This window comes from Rattus rattus, chromosome 18 (assembly GCF_011064425.1).
Source record: "Rattus rattus isolate New Zealand chromosome 18, Rrattus_CSIRO_v1, whole genome shotgun sequence".
Taxonomy (NCBI): domain Eukaryota; kingdom Metazoa; phylum Chordata; class Mammalia; order Rodentia; family Muridae; genus Rattus; species Rattus rattus.
The window spans coordinates 11122274-11141712 of record NC_046171.1 but is presented as its reverse complement, the minus strand read 5'-3'; the positions used below and the strand labels follow the sequence as shown (position 1 = coordinate 11141712).

The 19439-nt window shown below is 44.0% G+C and overlaps 2 pseudogenes; one reads left to right on the top strand and one right to left on the bottom strand.

Annotated features, from left to right (window-relative positions):
- Positions 1–4534: 4534 nt before the first annotated feature.
- LOC116887635 lies at positions 4535–9580 on the top strand (annotated as a pseudogene).
- An 8622-nt stretch (positions 9581–18202) lies between these two features.
- On the bottom strand, positions 18203–19131 carry LOC116887382 (annotated as a pseudogene).
- Positions 19132–19439: the final 308 nt, after the last annotated feature.

Below are 19439 nucleotides of genomic sequence, written 5' to 3'. Positions count from 1 at the left end.
TGATGACCAACAGGGCCATCCTCTGCTACATATGTGGATGGAGCCCTGGGTCCATCCCGGTGTTCTCTTTTCTTTTTTTTTTTTTTTTTTCAGAGCTGGGGACCGAACCCAGGGCCTTGCGCTTGCTAGGCAAGCGCTCTACCACTGAGCTAAATCCCCAACCCCTCATCCCGGTGTTCTCTTGGGAGGGTGGTTTAGTCCCTGGGAGCTCTGGGGGTCTGGTTGGTTGATATTGCTGTTCTTCTTATGGGGTTGCAAGCCCCTTCAGCTCCTTCAGTCCTTTCTCTAACTCCTCCATTGGGGACCCCACTCTCAGTTCAATGGTTGGCTGCGAGCATTTGCCTCTGTATTTGTCATGCTCTCGCAGATCTCACAGGGTGAAAAGTTCTCAGGAGAACTTTCCCTCGGGATGGAGACCCTCCAACTCAATGACCAGACCGAGACCACAGGATGCAATCAGCAAGAGGATTTGGTTTATTGTCGGGATACACAGGCACAGGCACCTGTGGGCGCTTCAGTCACTCGGGGGACTGGCGCGCCCCACGGAACCAAGGATGGGCTTTTTATAGGATTTTGGGGAGCAGAAGCAAGCATACAGAAGCAGATGCATGGTTACAGGGATATAATTGGTGGATTCTAATGTGGCAAGGGTTTAGCCCGGGGGCAAGTTCCCTAGCTACCTTCTTGGAACATAACGGCTGACTCGGCCCCCCACCAGGGTGTGGGACCTCTCCGGGGCTTTTTTCTCATTGTCAGGCGCCAACCGTAGTCGTCCTGTTGCCATGCCTTCAACCATACACATCTTGCTTGGCAGCCGCTGTGTACTCAGTGTTCTAACCTTTCCCTGAACCAGTCATCTTAAGTACAGCCTTGCAAAATGGCGTTACTGCTGCTAAGCTGGGGTCTTTCATTCCCCCATTTTCTTTTAGACTTGAGTAAAATCCTTTACTCAAATCGAATTCTAAGGAATCTCTTCCTGTTGTCTCACCCTCTGGTATTGTTGGGTGAGAACAAGCGTCTGAATGACTGAGAGTCTGTTCTTTATGAACTGTATCAATCTGTTTAGAATGCAGGGGCCAAAGAGGAGGATGATTAAGGGCCCCATCAAGGTGGACACCAGGGTAGCAAACCAAGGGGATCTATTAAACCAGCTCTCGAACCATCCCTGATGCGCTTCTCTGTCTGCCTTTTGTCTAACCTTTTTCTAAGTTTATTCATGGAGTCTTTAATTACTCTTGAATGACAGTTCTGAATTCTCTATAAGCCTTGTATTGTAACAGCAGATGTCTTTGTGCTGCCCTTGCAGCACCTAGATAGCCTTAGCCCTAAGTAATTCTCAACTCTTTTTTTGTGTCTTACTAAGTCTTTAGCATCAGGATTTCAATCTGGACACTATCTAAACCTACACACCAAGGTCATGACTAGCTTTTAGAACTTACAGATTGTGATCCCCGAGGCACAGTCCCAAGAAGTGTTAGGAGTACTAGCATATACAATGTTATATCATTTGTAATGGAAATCAAGCCTATCCCACACCTATCTTGATAGAACCCAGGACAAACATGACTGAATTTCCCTCTAGGTCCCAGCTCTCAGCCCCAACAGCTAGTACACGGCTGGTGAGGGCTGAGAATTAACAGCTGTCAGGGTGGTCAGCAGCACCAGGTACAGTCCTTTCTAGCGAGGCTCGAATGTCTGGGCTCAGTGTAGCTGTAGTCTCCGACCTGGAACTCAGGGTCTCCGGGGCATAGGCTGCTGTCAGCTGTGAGCAGATTTCTTTCTGTATCACCTGTAGGTCTTTTAGCCTGGCACACAAATCATTATTACTATGGCACTATGACATGTTGGTTCAGTAACATCATCTAATACAGTCAGGGGGGCTGAGGCCCCATATAAGATCTCAAAGGGGGTAAGGCTGAATCTGGAAGGGGTATTTCTTGCTCTGAAGAGAGCAAGAGGGAAGGAGTATCACCCAGTCTGTGCCAGTCTCCATGGTCAATTTGGTCAGGGTCTCTTTTAGAGTTCTATTTATTTATTCTACCTGTCCTGAACTTTGAGGTCTGTAAATACAATGTAATTTTCAATCGACCTCTAAATACTTGGCCACACCCTGGCTTACCTTGGCAACGAAAGTAGGGCTGTTGTCTGACCAGATTACCTTGGGCATTCCAAATCGGGGGAAGATTTCTTTCAGTATCTTCTTGATGATTGTAGAGGCCGTCTCTCGTTTGGTGAGGAGCCCTGTTTGCTTGTTAAGCATTCACTTATTGACATATCTTATATTTTCTATTGTCTCTCTGGCCAAAATTATAAGTAACATTTTATATTCTAAGTGAGGCCATCCCTTAATCCAATCCCAGTTCCCAGTGGCTGTCTCTTGTAGGCCTGTAACCAGGATAGGCTCCTGTATAGCCATTTCCTGAGCCACTTTATCTGCTTTGTTACTGCCCCATGTCACTGAATCTCTTCCCTCCTGTTTTCCTGGGCAATGAATAGTACTCACAGTTGTTGGCTTCACCAGGGCATCCAAGAGATGGCAAAGGCATCTGCAGTGCTGATGTGCTAGGGGCGTAGAAGTTTAGCCATCCCAGATGACATCGTTTTGTCTACCATGGCAGCGCCCACTTATCTCTGACTTTCATTCATGAAGAGAACTGTTCCCGTCTGTGACAAGGTCCTCGGCTTTCAGCAGCCGTCAATCAGCCAGTCGCAGAGGTCTTTCCTCCACCCATGGGCTTCTGCCAGTGTTTGACACTCGTGCTGTGGTGGCTCCAGGTCTGGACTTCAGGCGTATTGAAGTCAACAGTCAGGAGCCTTCCATCCATGTCTGGAACATTCTTTCTGTCCTCTAGTAGGATTCTGTCTTTCCTCAGTGGTAAAGAAGACCTGTAACAGCTACTAACAAGCATCTCAAATGGGATGGTGAGAAAACAAGAGAATCTTGAGAATAGAGGTCTACTGAAGAGGGCAAACAGCATTTAGTCACACAACTAAACCAGGAGGCTCTCTTGGGACAAAAAGGCCATTGTAAATATAAGCACAACTTTGTCTATGAAACAGAAAGGCGAGCAGAGGGGCAGCCTATCTGTTACCGGCTGTCTCTCTGGACTTAGATTTTCTCTTAAGGAGTACCTCTCTTCAGTGTCAGCTTGGTGGCTTTTTTGCCTCTCAAGAGAACCAGCCTCAAATGACACTAGGCTTCTAGTAACAACTAATAACAAAAGGATGGAGAGATGGTTTAGAACCGGGTGCTAGATACTAAGCAGCTGACAAAAGAATTGTAACCAGTTCACCTGGGGCTATCAGTGAAAGACCCCTGGAGTGGGGAGACCCTCACTCAAGTCTCGGGATGACGCAACCCCCCAAGAACTCACACAAGGCCGTCCTTGTTGTAATTACATGAGGTTTATCGATAGCAACCAGTGCACTGGGGTCGAGACTCGTATCCCACAGGGGCAGTGGAGTTGACCCGAGGCTGGGAGAAGAGGTATTTAAAGGGAGAAACCACAACCCGAGGGGGCAGGGATGGCGTCATAGAATAACAGTGAAAAATCACAAGGAAGAACTCTGTCCCCCAAGATTGTTTCCTAGGAGAAGCTGTCTCTTACTTCTCAGATTGTTTAACTTCATGGTCCGCTAGTTCTTAGGAGACGTTGTTTCCTGCTTCTCAAAATTGTTCTCTAAGATTTATGGTCAGCTAGTCTCTGGGAGAAAGCTGTTGAGCTGGCCAATGTAATTATCCATTCTATAGCCCTAGGAGAGGCTTCTCTGTCCCCCAACCTGGGGCATTTTGACCACAGGGGCAGGAACTGGCTGCTATGGGGATAGGATCAAAGGCACTCTCCATGTCAATGATGACTAACAGGGAAGGTGATTTAATGTTTTAGATCAACTCCTCTCTTGGAATAGGGCCAGCAGATAAGGCAGGCTCTCTTAAAGAACTTCTCATAATGAACACTCTCCTTCTGTGAGCAAGTGTTGAAGGTCTGGCCACTGAAGGCAGCAACTGGAATTATTTTTTTTTTTTTTAGGGCCAAAAGCAAAAACAACCACTAACTCCACGCGTTAACCCTGGCAGGCCTCATCACCTTGAAACTCCTCTTACACTGACTTGGCCTGAGCTGCGCCCTGCCCTTGCCAGCCTGCAGCTTGCCTAACAGGCCTGTATGCTCAACACCCTCAGCCCCCTACATTTTTTTACTCTGTGTTGTCCCTTCCTTAGAAGCTGTGAATGTTTAAGCAACAGGGAGAAATTTTCTTTAGGATCTAGGTAAAGCTTTCAGGCTCTTGTTAATACCTGTTTTTAGGCAGGGGGCACTCCTTAACCTGGGTCCTTCATACACAACTGTTAATAGCAGCTCGACTGGACAAGGGGAGAAAGGGAGGGCATCTCTCCTTGGGGAGGGGCTCAAGAGAAAGATAAAACTCCCCAGCAGAAAACAATTTTTCTCAAGCAAATTATTTCCAAGTTAAGCACCAAGAGGACCAAGTAAAACTCCTTGACAAACAAAGCAGTTTCATGATTTCAAACACGATGTCGTCAGTCAAGATTTTAAAACAGTCGTCAGTCCAAATTGAACACGAAACAAAAGTCAAAAAGACACTAACAGACACCAACACGTCCAGAAAACCACAGTCAGGTCACAAAGAAGACAAACAATTCAACAGTCAAACAAGTAACAAACAACGCGCCCTTGCCTTTTGGTACCAAACTGAAAGCAAAAAAGTCAGATGGAGGTGGCAAAGGTCCGGGGCCCTCTGAAAGCCAAAATACAGACAGAGGGTGCCCTAAGTCCGGATTCTCCTCCTCTAACCAGAGTCCCAGATTGAGCCTTGAAAAGTCGGGCTCCTAACATATGGAACGTCTTCCAGGGCTGCGGGGAGAAGTCCGAGCTCGTCAGCTCCTTCTTCGTCCGCCCAAATTCCAAACAACCTGGCTGAGCGCTCACAGAACAGACAGAATAGGGCAAGGCAAAGACAGAATCAGACAGGCGCCCGGCCAGCTTACCTCCCAGTGGGTGGTCGGTGGTCCCTAGGTGGAGGATCTCCTTTCCGACCACGCACCAAATGAAAGTTCTCAGGAGAACTTTCCCTCGAGATGGAGGTCCTCCAACTCAATGACCAGACCGAGACCACTGGATGCAATCAGCAAGAGGATTTGGTTTATTGTCGGGATACACAGGCACAGGCACCTGTGGGCGCTTCAGTCACTCGGGGGACCGGCCCGCCCCATGGAACCAAGGATGGGCTTTTTATAGGATTTTGGGGAGCAGAAGCAAGCATACAGAAGCAGATGCATGGTTACAGGGATATAATTGGTGGATTCTAATGTGGCAAGGGTTTAGCCCGGGGGCAAGTTCCCTAGCTACCTTCCTGGAACATAACGGCTGACTCGGCCCCCCCACCAGGGTGTGGGACCTCTCCCGGGGCTTTTCTCATTGTCAGGCGCTCAACCGTAGTCGTCCTGTTGCCATGCCTTCAACCATACACATCTTGCTTGGCAGCCGCTGTGTACTCAGTGTTCTAACCTTTCCCTGAACCAGTCATCTTAAGTACAGCCTTGCAAAATGGCGTTACTGCTGCTAAGCTGGGGTCTTTCAAGGGGACAGCTACATCAGGCTACTCCATTTATTGGCATCCCCAATAGTGACTGGGTTTGGAGTCTCTAAATGGGACGGATCCCCCATATACAGCCCAGTCTGATCTTAAGCTTGTGGTTCTATAGACTCAACTTCACAAGTGCTGAGATACATATATGAGCCGACAAGGGTGCGCATGTCACACAGGAAAATGTGCAACTCATGGCAACAGTGGAAATGCACCACACTTGGCGGCAGCAGGTGATGACATTGGCTGCTTGTGTTGAATTGTTAAAAGGTAGGCTGTTAAAATGCCTGATTTACAACAATAAGGTGACATAAAAAAAGCACTTTCCTAAGTGTTCCTCTGGGGTTATCTCAAACAAGTTCCACGTGGTCCTACAGTCTGCATAACACAACTTCTATGAAAATTTTAAGAAATGTATTTTCATGGCCAAGTAAGTAAAAGTCTCCGGAACATTTTGACCAATTTAAGCAGATGTGTGACTGCAAATCATGGTTCTAGACTAAATTAGTTCCAGAAATCTCTTCCTTATGTTATAAATTATTTAATATGGGAAAGTATTTCCTTGTTCAACAGAGTCACTATTTTTAAGGGAAAAGATTAATTATGAAAGAATCTCATGTTAACAGGAAATTTCATAATAGAAAAATAGTGTATACATAGAGATATGTGTCAAAACTTCCCATTTGATAAAGTAGCATTTCTGACTAGGTGAAAAGGTGGATTTTTTTTAAATAAAAGCATTAGTTCAAATACTTGAAAAAATAAAACAGATGTCTTATTCTTCAGAGAAATAAAAACAACATAAAAGTGACATTATGAAAGTTGCATGGTGGGGTTGGGGATTTAGCTCAGTGGTAGAGCGCTTGCCTAGCAAGCTCAAGGCCCTGGGTTCGGTCCCCAGCTCCGGAAAAAAAAAAAAAAAGAAAAGAAAGTTGCATGGTGAAATATGCTTATAATCGTGACAGGACTACGATATTTCTGAGGATATCATAAAAATTAGAAAATATGAAACAAAGATTAATAAATCAACACATTTTATACTTTGTGAAAGAAATTCCACTTCTGACCATAATGGTACAACATTATTCTGCATAATCTCCCAATATAAACAGCAACAACAACAACAACAACAACAAAAAAACCCTGAAAAAGAATCTGTGATCCGGTTGATGAAAACTCCACAAACTTTGATTGCAAAGCATGGAGCTGAGTTAGACAGAGTGGAAGAAGCACAGACCCTAGAGGGGAAGCAATTACTATTTATAGTGGTTTGAAGAGAATGGCTCCCATAGGTTCATGTGTTTGAATGTTTGGTCCCCAGATGGTAAAACTGTTTTGAAAGAATTAGGAGTTGTAGCCTTGGAGGAGGTCACTTGAAGTGGGCTTTGAGATTTCAAGTTGCACACCATTCCCAATTATTAAAATCCCACCCCTCCCTCCCTCTCTCCCTCTCTCCCTCTCTCTTTCCCTCCCTCCTCCCTCCCTCCCTCCCTCCTTCCTCCCTCTCTCCCTCTCTCCCTCCCTCCTCTCTCCCTCCTTCCCTTTCTCCTCTCTCTCCCTCCCCTCCCTCTCTCCCTCTCTCCCTCTCTCTCTCCCTCTCTCCCTCTCTCCCTCTCTCCCTTTCTCCCTCTCTCCCTCTCTCCTCCTTTCTCCTCCCTCCCTTTCTCCCTCTCTCCCTCTCTCTCTTCCTCCTTTCTCCCTCTCTCCCTCCCCTCTCCCTCTCCCCCTCCCCTCTCTCCCCTCTCTCCTCCCTCCTCTCTCCCTCTCCCTCTCCCTCCTTTGTTCTCTGCCTCTTGGTTGTTGTCTCAAATTTTTAGCTCTCATTACTGTATGCAGCCACCCTGCCTGCTCATGTTCCCCCCATGAGACATATATCCACCCTCCAAAACTGTAAACAATTCTTCAATGAAATCCTTCTTTTCATAAGTTGCCTTAGTCACAATACTTTGTCAGTAGCTAAGATACTATTCTATTATAAATAAACATATGATCAAATTGCCTTCTAAATACAAAATAAGCGGTGGTGGGGTGCTTGGCCCTAAATGGAACATCAATATCATGCGATATAAAGCTCAGGGAATCTCATGAAAGAGAAGGGCAGGAAAATGTAAGCTTCAAAGGATGGAAAGGTGTGTTGCAAAAAGGTATCTTTTATAAGATACAGAGAATTAATGTTCAGATACAAAAGAATTTTAAAAAACTAAAGTCAAGGAAACAAGGGAACCAATTTAAAATAAGCTAAGGACTAAACAGTTTTCAGTAAAAGAAACAAAACTGGCTCGCAAATACTAAGGTTCATCATCCTTAGCAATTAACAAAATTCAAATTCAAACAACCTTGAGATTTCACCTTGCCCCAGTCAGGATGGCTAAAATAGCATAACTACTTTCAACAAACGCTGGTGAAGCTGCAGAAAGAGAGGGACCCTCATTAACTGCTGATGGGAATACAAATTGGTGTTGTCACTCAGGAAATCAGTACGGGGAATTCTCAGAAAATCTAAAACTAGATCTGTCATGTGATGAAGCCATTCCTGAGCAAATGATCAAAGAACTTGACTTCTAAATAGCAATTAGGAATACATTCAAGGACCTTAAAGAGGATATGAACAAATGTTTAATTGAAGACCATGAAAAAAAAAAGCTAACAGTAAAGTGAAATAATGAAAATGATTCAAGATATAAAAATAGAGTTTAACAAATAAAATCACTTTTAAAAAAAGCCAAACTGGAATAAAACTAGAAATGAAAAATTCAGTCAACCAAAAAGTTCAGAAGTAAACCTCACGAATGACGACCATCACAGAAAATCACAACTGTACCCAATGTAGAAATCAATAAATCACAAGAACTCCAGCCACAATGGATACAACTACATCACAGGGGCCAAGGGGGGCTTAGAGGTCGGGTCCCAGCGCTGCACCTCAGCATCTCACCTGCACCTCTTCCTCCACCCACCGCCTCCTCCTGCTCTCGTCAGACACCTGTCTTCTTTATTCTTCTCTCTATCCACCATTCTGGTCTCTCCAGACTTACTCCTTAGTCCTTCTGCATTCTGCAAGCAGGAACCTCTGATCCAAGACCACCTTTACCCTCTAGAACCTGACCTCTTGGTTCATAACTCCCTTAAAGAAATACAGGACAACACACCCGTGGAGCACAGGCAGACTCCCCTCTCACTCTCAGGGACCTGCCTCCTACATGTGCACTTGGCAAGGTGGGCTTTATGTGCACTGACACCCATGCGGCTTCTGAGTAGCGCATCCCTGTGCCCTGTTCTGTGCCAGCAGCAGCATGGATTTTAAAGCACCACGGGGCATGACCGAGTGACAGCCCGAGAACTGTGCGAGAATGATGACCTGGCCACCAGCCTTGTTCTCGACCCCCTACCTCGGCTTCTGCACCCATAAAATGAATGTCACCCCTATGCCCACCCTGCGGTGACAAACAACACCACCTCACTCAGCATTGGAAATGTTTCTAAGGCAACTGGACAGGAAGCCTGGATGGCTCACTACTTCCAGAACCCAGAACCACACCTCTCAGCAGGAGGCTTCCCTCAAGACCCACATTCTTTGTGCTATCTCCATGCCTTCCTGCCTGAGAGTGGCTTCACCATGTTACCCTGCACCCGCCACTGCACGGAGACCAATGGGACCAAGATTGTGTCTACCCACGCTGGGAAGAGTGAGAAGCTGGAGCTGCTGGTGGGCTGCATTGCGGAGCTGTGTGAAGAGGATGAATACCTGCTTAGGGCTGGCAAGAACGACATCAGCATCATGTACTCCACCTGAAAAAGGATTGCCCACCTGCGGCTTGGCCCGGCTGCCTTCATCAACCATGACTGCAAGCCCAACTGCAAGTTTGTGCCCTCAGATGGGAATGCTGCCTGTAGGAAGGTGCTGCTTGACAGGCCCCATGCCTGCTGCCTGCCGGCTTCCGCTTGGACTACTTACCCCTCTGGGTCCAGGTGACATACTCAGTCCCAGCCCAGAGTATGTCCCCAGAAGCTGCTGACATCGTTCCAGGATGCACCAGGCTTCATTGCCCCCTGTCCTCCACACTGCCTGTGTCTCCCTACACTGATGTGGAAGGTGTGGTCCCCACTGCCAACTACAGGCTGAGGCCATGGTGACCCTACACCTGCTCCTGAGACCTGCTGGACCCCACAACAGGACTGCTTCTGGGCCCGGCTCTATGAGCTACCTTCTGTGGTGCATGTGGAACTTACCCGCCTAATCCTAGCCTTACCAGCTGCTCCTGCCCCTGCTGGGAGCCAAGGTCCTGTTCCCACCCCTTGTCCCCAAGCAGGCCCTTGCCTTTGCCCCTTAAGCACCTCTGCCTAGTGGTCAGTCATGGTTCTATTGATCTGGATATCAATAGTGGTGAGCCATGATGGGCTGCTTACAGGGAGCCTGGTATGGAGCTCAGAGTCTCTCTGTCTTGGACCCTTCCAGAAAGGAAGGAGGGAACTGACTGTTAGGCCAGGTCTGATCCTGAAAGTGTGTTGTTTGGGACACCCCTAGAAAGTTGATCCTTGTTGCTCTATGGCTGCTGACCCCTGAATCAGCCCTAACCCAGCAGGCAGCCTTGGCCATTTGATGTTTCTATGCCCATCCTTGCCCCAACCTCAGAGCTGTAGGAGTCATCCCCCTCCGCTCAGTCCCTTCCTCCCCACAGAGCAAGGCCATAAGGGGGTGGGAGCCACTCCATGGCCAGGCATCAGGAGGTGGAATTGACTTGGGGGTTTGCCTTCCCAGAGCTGCTCCCATGGTGGGAGTGAGTTGGCCCTCAGCTCTTCAGTTTGTGGAGGTAGAGACGTCCAGATAGGGTAGGTGTTACCCAGGGGCACATCTGGCTCTGCCTCATGGGTCTCAGGGAGGCCAGGTGTGATCTCATCTTTTTCATGGTGCTATCCTTGGTGCTAGTGGCATCTAGGGGAGGCTCCCTCTCCTCCCCACACCAGAATGGAGTGTGATTGGGGGACTGGAAAAACCTAAACTTTAAAACATTGTAAGAGCTTAAAAAAAAGAAGTAGAAGACAAAATTATAAAGGAAAAAGAAAGGAATAAAATAGCTCAGTCAAAAGAAATGTTAAAACCTTTTAAAAAAGACACAGGCATAAAAGCTTCAGAAAATCTGGGACACTATGAAAAGGCCAAACCTACAAATAATAGGAAGGAGAAGAAACCCAGGTTAAAGGCACAGAAACTATTTTCTTTTGACTTTTTGAGACAGGGTTTTTCTGTGTAACCCTGGCTGTCCTGGAACTCACTCTGTAGGCCAGGCTATCTTCAAGCTCACAGAGATCTACCAGCCTCTGCCTCCCAAGCACTGGGATTAAAGGTAGGTACCATCATTGCTTGGCCATAAAATATTTTTAATAAAGCTGTAAAAAGAAAAATTCTCTAATCTATAGAAAGAGATGCCTATCAAGATGCCCAAGGCATACAGAATACTGGACAGCAACAGAAACAAAACTCCCACAACACATAATAATCAAAACATTAAGTATAAAGAATAGATATTAAAAAGATATTAAAAGAAAAAATATTAAAGGTGGTGGGGAAAAAAAACCAAGACACTAATAAATGCAGGCCCACTAGAATAATACCTAGCTTTTCAATGGAGAGACTGAAAGGCAGGGATGTAGGTAGTGGTTGTTTGGGCTTTGGCTCCCAGAGGGTCACACTCAGACACCTGCCCAGGAGATACTTGGATTTGTAAATGGAAGACACACATACACACCAGTTAATTTTTGACATGCTGTGATTAGCTCAAAGATGAGGCACTCCTAAAAATTTACCCTAATGGCAAATGTTCCCATCCAGTACACCTGAGACTTGGTCCTAAACTTTCCCCTACTACTCAAGGCCCAATCAGTGAAGTGGCCATTGGTTGCTTACCCAAATTATTACATGGCTGATTGGCTTTCTCTCCTGCAGCTCTTATGTCCCATTCTTGTCCCCAAAAGCATGGTGATTCGCTTCTCCCCTCCCCTCGCCTTCATCCTAGCCTGTGCAAATATAAAGATCCTACTCCATCCTTCTTTTCCCAGCCATTGGCCACTGGCATTTTTATTGATCAATCAAAAACCATTTGAGGACAAGGACCTTCAACGTTTGGACATGCAAATTCCCAATTAAATAAAAGGAGTAGAACCAATTCCCAACACAGAGACATATATTCTACAGGCTCTGAAGAATCATAGATGCCAAAACTACCAAAATCAACATAGAAAGAAAATTACTTCACAATAAAACAAATTTAAGCAAGTTCTGTCCACCACTCCAGAATAGAAGGCAGCAGAAGGAAAACTTCAGTCTGAAGAGTAGGTTAAAGATATCCAAGAACATGCAAGAAATAATCACAAAACAGTAAATTAAAGGAAGGGAGGAAAACCATACTATAATGATAAAAATAGGAATTAATAAGCACTCCTCAATAATAACTCTCAATATCGATGATTTCAATTCCCCAATAAAATGATACAGACTAACATAGCATATTGGATCAGAAATCAAAATCCATCTTTATGCTGTATCCAAGAAACACACCTCATCATCAAGGACAACCATCATCTCAGGGTTAAAGGATACAAAAGGTATTCCGAGAAAATGGACAAGAACCAAGAAACAATAAGGTATGACCATTTTAATACCTGACAAATTAACATCAAACAAAAACTTATCAGAAGAGACAGATTGAACACTAAATATTCACTAAAAAATTCACAGTAAGTATGTTGTGGGGCTGAAAGTCAGTCCGCAGGAGTGCTGCTCCTAGGTTCCTGCGTCCAGAGGGCTCCAGGTGGGTCCCCTAGGAGCTAAAGCCAGTCTCCAGGATTCCTGACACACCTAAGAGCAGAGGTAAGACCACCACTTCTGCTCCGAGTGACCCACCTGGAGCTCTCAGGACACAGGAACTAAGGAGCAGTCTGGGACAGGATCCTTCTGGTTTCTGCCTGTACCCAAAGCTGACCCGGTCCCACAGATATCTGTACACAGATGCCCTAAAGAGAAAGCAGGACTCTCAGAAGAGGGGACAATCCTGAGAGCCCAGGGGAGACCACCACTTCTGCTCACATTCCTGTCCCAAGAGGAACCTGCCTGGAGCGCTCTGGACACAGGAACCAAGGAACAGCCTGGGACAGGATCATTCTAGTTTATGCATGCACCCTGAGCTGAACCTGTGACACTGCTCTCTTTACCCAGATTCCCACAAGGAGAAAGCCAGTCTACAGGAGTGCTGGCACACAGGTTTATAGGAGCATCAAGCCACTGTCAGAGACAGCAAGACAAGCTAACACCAGAGATAACAAGATGGTGAGAGGCAATCACAAGAACAAAAGCAACAGAAACCAAGACTACTTGACTTGACACCATTGGAGCCCAGTTCTACCACCAAAGCAAATACAAATTATCTCAACCCACTAAAAAAGCAAGATTTAGATTTAAAATCACATCTCAGGATGATGATAGAGGACTTTAAGAAGGACATAAATAATTCCGATAAAGAAATAAAGAATAACACAGGTAAAAACGTAGAACCCTTAAAAAGTAAACACAAAAATCCCATAAAGAATGACAAAAAACCACCACCAAACAGGTGAAGGAATTGAACAAAACCATCCAGGAGTTAAAAATGGAAATAGAAACAATAAAGGAAGCACAAAGGGAGATAACACTGGAGATATAAAACCCAGGGCAAGAGATCAGGAGTCACAGATGTGAGCATTACCAACAGATTACAAGAGATAGAAGAGAGAATCTCAGGAGTAGAAGACACCACAGAAAGCATCAACACAACCATCAAAGATAGTGTAAAATGGAAAAAGCTCCTAGCATGAAACATCCAGGAAATACAGGACACAATGAGAAGATCAAACCTAGGATATGTATAGAAGAGAGTGAAGATTCCCAACTTAAAGGGTCAATAAATATCTTCAACAAAATTCTAGAAGAAAACTTCCCTAACCTAAAGAAAGAGATGCCCATAAACATACAAGAAGCCTACAAAACTCCAAATATATTGCACCAGAAAAGAAATTCCTCCCATCACATAATAATCAAAACACCAAATGCACAAAATAAAGAAAGAATATTAAAGGCAGTAAGAGGAAAAGTCAAGTAACATATAAAGGCAGACCTATCAGAATTACACCAGACTTCTCACCAGAGACTATGAAAGCCAGAAGATCCTGGACAGATGTCATACAGACCCTAAGAGAACACAAATGCCAGGCGCCCAAGTTACTGTATCCAGCAAAACTCTCAATTGACATAGATGGAGAAACCAAGATATTCCATGACAAAGCCAAATTTACACAATATCTTTCTACAAACCCAGCCCTACAAAGGATAATGGATGGAAAAGCCCAACACAGGGAAGGAAACTACACTTGAGAAAAAGCAAGAAAGTAATCTTGCAACAAACCCATAAGAAGAGAGACACACAAACAAAATCACACCTCTAACAACAAAATACCAGGAAACAACCATCACCTTTCCTTAATATCTCTCAACATCAATGGGCTCAATTCCCCAATAAAAAGACATAAACTAACAGACTGGATATGGAAAGAGGACCCAGCATTCTGCTGCCTACAGGAAACACACCTCAGAGTAAAAGGCTGGAAAAAAACTTTCCAAGCAAATGGTCCCAAGAAAAAAGCTGGAGTAGCCATTCTTTGTGTGTGTGTGTGTGTGTGTGTGTGTGTGTGTGTGTGTGTGTGTGTGTTTGTTTCCATCTTTATTAACTTGAGTATTTCTTGTTTACATTTCAATTGTTATTCCCCTTCCCGGTTTCCAGGCCAACATCCCCCAACCCCTCCCCCTCCCCTTCTATATTGCTGTTCCCCTCCCCACCAACAATCACATTCACTGGGGGTTCAGCCTTGGCAGGACCAAGGGCTTCCCCTTCCACTGGTGCTCTTTCTAGGATATTCATTGCTACCTATGAGTTTGGAGCCCAGGGTCAGTCCATGTATAGTCTTTGGGTAGTGGCTTAGTCCCTGGAAGCTCTGGTTGGTTGGCATTGTTGTTCATATGGTGTCTCAGGCCCTTCAAGCTCTTTGAGTCCTTTCTAAGATTCCTTCAACGGGGGTTCTAATATCAAATAAAATCGACTTTCAACCAGGTTATCAAAAATGTTAAGGAAAGACACTTCATATTCATCAAAGGAAAAATCCACCAAGATGAACTCTCAATCCTAAATATCTATGCTCCAAATGCAAGGGCACCTACATTCATAAAAGAAACCTTACTAAAGCTCAAATCACACATTGCACCTCACACAATAATAGTAGGAGATTTCAACACCCCACTCTCATCAATGGACATATCATGGAAACAGAAATTAAACAGAGACATAGACAGAGTAAGAGAAGTCATGAACCAAATGGACTTAACAGATATTTATAGAACATTCTATCCTAAAGCAAAAGGATATACATTCTTCTCAGCACTCATGGTACCTTCTCAAAATTGACCACAGAATCAGTCATAAAACAGGCCTCAACAGATACAAGAAGATAGAAATAACACCATGCATCCTATCAGACCTCCATGAACTAAGGCTGGTCTTCAATAACAACAAAAATGAAAGGCCACACATACATGGAATTTGAACAACACTCTACTCAAAGATAACTTGGTCAAGGAAGAAATAAAGAAAGAAATTAAAGACTTTTTAGAATTTAATGAAAATGAAGGTACAACATACCCAAACTTATAGGACACAATGAAAGCTGTGCTAAGAGGAAAACTCATAGCTCTGAGTGCCTGCAGAAAGAAACAGGAGAGAGCATACATCAGCAGCTTGACAGCACACCTAAAAGCTCTAGAACAAAAAGAAGCAAATACACCCAGGAGGAGTAGAAAGCAGGAAATAATCAAACTCAGAGCTGAAATCAACCAAGTAGAGACAAAAAGGACCATAGAAAGAATCAATGAAACCAGGAGCTGGTTCTTTGAGAAAATCAACAAGATAGATAAACCCTTAGCCAGACTAATGCGAGGACACAGAGACTGTGTCCAAATTAACAAAATCAGAAATGAAATGGGAGACATAACAACAGAATATGAGGAAATTAAAAAAAAATCATCAGATCTCACTACAAAAGCCTATATTAACCAAAACTTGAAAATCTGGAAGAAATGGACAATTTCCTAGACAGATTCCAGGTACCAAATTTTTAAATCAGGAACAGATAAACCATCTAAACAACCTCACAGACCTTCATAGAGGACCTCATACGAACACTGTCCAGAATTTCTACAACATGAACACACAGAGAACTACCAAATTCCTTCTATGAAGCCACAATAATGCGGATACTTAAACCACACAAAGACCCAACAAAGAAAGAGAACTTCAGACCAAATTCCCTTGTGAAGATTGATGCAAAAAACTCAATAAAATTCTCACAAACCAAATCCAAGAAAACATCAAAACAATCATCCATCATGATCACGTAGGCTTCATTCCAGGGATGCAGGGATGGTTCAATATACAGAAATCCATCACCATAACCCAGTCTATAAAAGTCAGAGAAAAAAACCCCACATGATCATTTCATTAGATGCTGAGAAAGAATTTGACAAAATTCAGCACCCCTTCATGATAAAAGTCCTGGAAAGGTCAGGAATTCAAATCCCATACCTAAACATAGTAAAAGCCATATACAGGAAACCAGTAGTTAACATTAAACTAAATGGAGAGAAACTTGAAGCAATCCCACTAAAATCAGGGACTAGACAAGGCTGCCCACTCTCTCCCTACTTATTCAATATAGTTCTTGAAGTTCTAGCCAGAGCAATCAGACAACAAAAGGAGATCAAAGGGATACAGATTGGAAAAGAAGAGGTCAAAATATCACTATTTGGAGCTGATATGATAGTCTATTAAGTGACCTAAAAGTTCCACCAGAGAACTACTAAAGCTGATAAACAACTTCAGCAAAGTGGCAGGGTGTAAGACTAACTCAAACAAATAGTAGTCTTCCTCTACTCAAAGGATAAACAGGCTGAGAAAGAATTTAGGGAAATGACACCCTTCACAATAGTCCCAAATAATATAAAATACCTCGGTGTGACTAACCAAGCAGGTGAAAGATCTGTATGATAAGAACTTCTAGTCTCTGAAGAAAGAAATTGAGGAAGATCTCAGAAGATGGAAAGACCTCCCTTTCTTATGGGTTGGCAGGATTAATATAGTAAAAATGGTCATTTTGCAAAGCAGTCTACAGATTCAATGCAATCCCCATCAAAATTCCAATTGGAGACTGCACTACCTGAGGACCCAGCTATACCTCTCTTGGGCATATACCCATATAACAAAGACACGTGCTCCACTATGTGCATAGCAGCCTTATTTATAATAGCCAGAAACTGGAAAGAACCCAGATGCCCTTCAACAGAGGAATGGATACAGAAAATGTGGTACATCTACACAATGGGATATTACTCAGCTATCAAAAACAATGACTTCATGATATTCTATAGGCAAATGGATGGAACTAGAAAATATCATCCTGAGTGAGGTAACTCAATTACAGGGAAATATACATGATATGCACTCACTGAAAAGTGAATATTAAACCAAAAAAGTGGATATTAAAGCTCAAATTACCCAATATACAATCTACAGACCACTTGAAGCTCAAGAATAAGGATGACCAATGTGTGGATGCTTCTTCAATCCTTCTTAAAAGGGCGAACAAAAATATTCATAGGAGGTGATTTGGAGACAGTGTTTGGAGCAGAGACTAAAGGAATGGCCGTTCAGAGCCTGCCCCACACATGGCCCATATATCTACAGTCACCACGACTAGATAAGATTGATGAAGCTGAGAAGTACATGCTGATAGGAACTGGACATAGATGTCTCCTGAGAGACACAGCCAGAACTTGTCAAATACAGAGGCGAATGCTAGCAGCAAATCACTAAACTGAGAACGGCACCCTCTTTGGGGGAATTAGAGGAAGAATTGAAAGAGTTGAAGGGGTTTGCAACCCCATATGAACAACAATGCCAACCAACTGGAGCTCCCAGGGACTAAACCACTAACCAAATACTATACATGGACTGACCCATGGCTCCAGCTGCATATGTAGCAGAGCAAGGTCTTGTTGGGCACCAATGGAAGGAGAAGCCCTTGGTCCTGCCATGGTTGGACCCCCAGTGTAGGGGAATGTTAGGGCGGGGAGAGGTAAGTGTGATGGATGGAGAGGCGAACATCCTTATAGAAGAAGGGGGGTGGGATGGGTAGGGGCTTATTTCCAGGAGACCGGGAAAAGGAATAACATTTGAAATGTAAAGAAAGAAATCTAATAAAAGAAAAAGAAAAGAATTAATATTTACCCATAGTTCTTGTCTGCTTGTATATTTTAATATATCATTAGAAATTATTTATATAAATGTCAAACATTTCATCCTAATTCATAAACAAAACTCACAATGCTGTGATACTAGAAATGGGAAAAGCCTGGCAAGAAGACCGTAATCTGTGAACCTGGAATATATGACCATTATTAGAGAAACCAATATAAAATTACTACAATTGTTAATTTATTTCATTTGATACCAAAGAATTTTCACTTTGAACTAAAAATGCTTCTCAGTAGCTTTTTAAAGGCACCCTTTACATCCTTGTTCCTCAGGGTATAGATGAAGGGGTTCAGTGTAGGAGTTATCACTGCATAAAAGAGAGCCATGAACTTGGGTTGGTCCCTTGTGATGGAGGAAGGAGGCTGAAGGTACATGCCTGGACCATAAAATAAAGAAACTACAATGAGATGAGAAGAACATGTCCCAAAGGCTTTTCTCCTTCCTTCAGAAGATTTAATTCTAAGTACTGCACGACCAATATTAACATAAGAAGCAAGAATTAAGAACAGAGGAACAATCAGTATGAAAATGCACACCACGGAAAGTGCCAGCTCATTAAACTCCTTTTCCCCACAGGCAGTTTTTATGAGAACTGGGATTTCACACAATAAGTGATCCAGTTTATATTGGCCACACAATGGCAATTGCCAATATAAGTGTAGCCTCTGAAAACCAAAAGATCACTCCAGTCAGCACATGATAGACACTGACAAGGCCTTTTTCGCTGACTCATGATGAGGGTGTAGGTGGAGGTCTGCAGATAGCGCGTGGCGATCAATGGACATGATGGCCAAAAGCAGACATTCGTGCCTCCCATTACGTGGAAGACATAGAGTTGGATAACACATCCAACGTAACTGATGGTTTTTCTGGAGCTTCCCAGGTTAAACAGCATCTGAGGTACAACGCTTGTGGTGTAGCACATGTCCAGAAAGGAGAGATTTCTGAGAAAAAAATACATGGGGCTGTGGAGACGAGGATCCAAGGTGGACACCAGGATGATGGCGATGTTCCCCATCAAAGCCATGGGGTACGTGATCAGCAGAGTAACAAAGAGCGGGAGTTCCAGCCACGGGTGGTCAACGAAGCCCAGGAGGATGAATTCTTTTGGGTGGCTTTCATTGGATACAGCCATTCTTCTTTGATATATTTTACCTGCCGTTTAGAAGTGCCGTGTTAATTTAAAATGGTAGATATATAAAGTAAAGAAAAGTTACTGGAAACTGAGAGAAGTGCCAGTCACATGCAAAGATAAATACATGAAATAGCGTAGTTGGTTGATGTTGGGATCTGGAGAAATTACTCAAGGCTGAAGAACGCTTACTGTTTTTCTGGGAAACCAAACATGAATTCCCAGTACCTGTGATGAGTGTAGCACAACCACCCACATCTCCAGGTCCAGAGAATAAAACACCCATTTCTGTACTTGTGTGGACCCCCAAG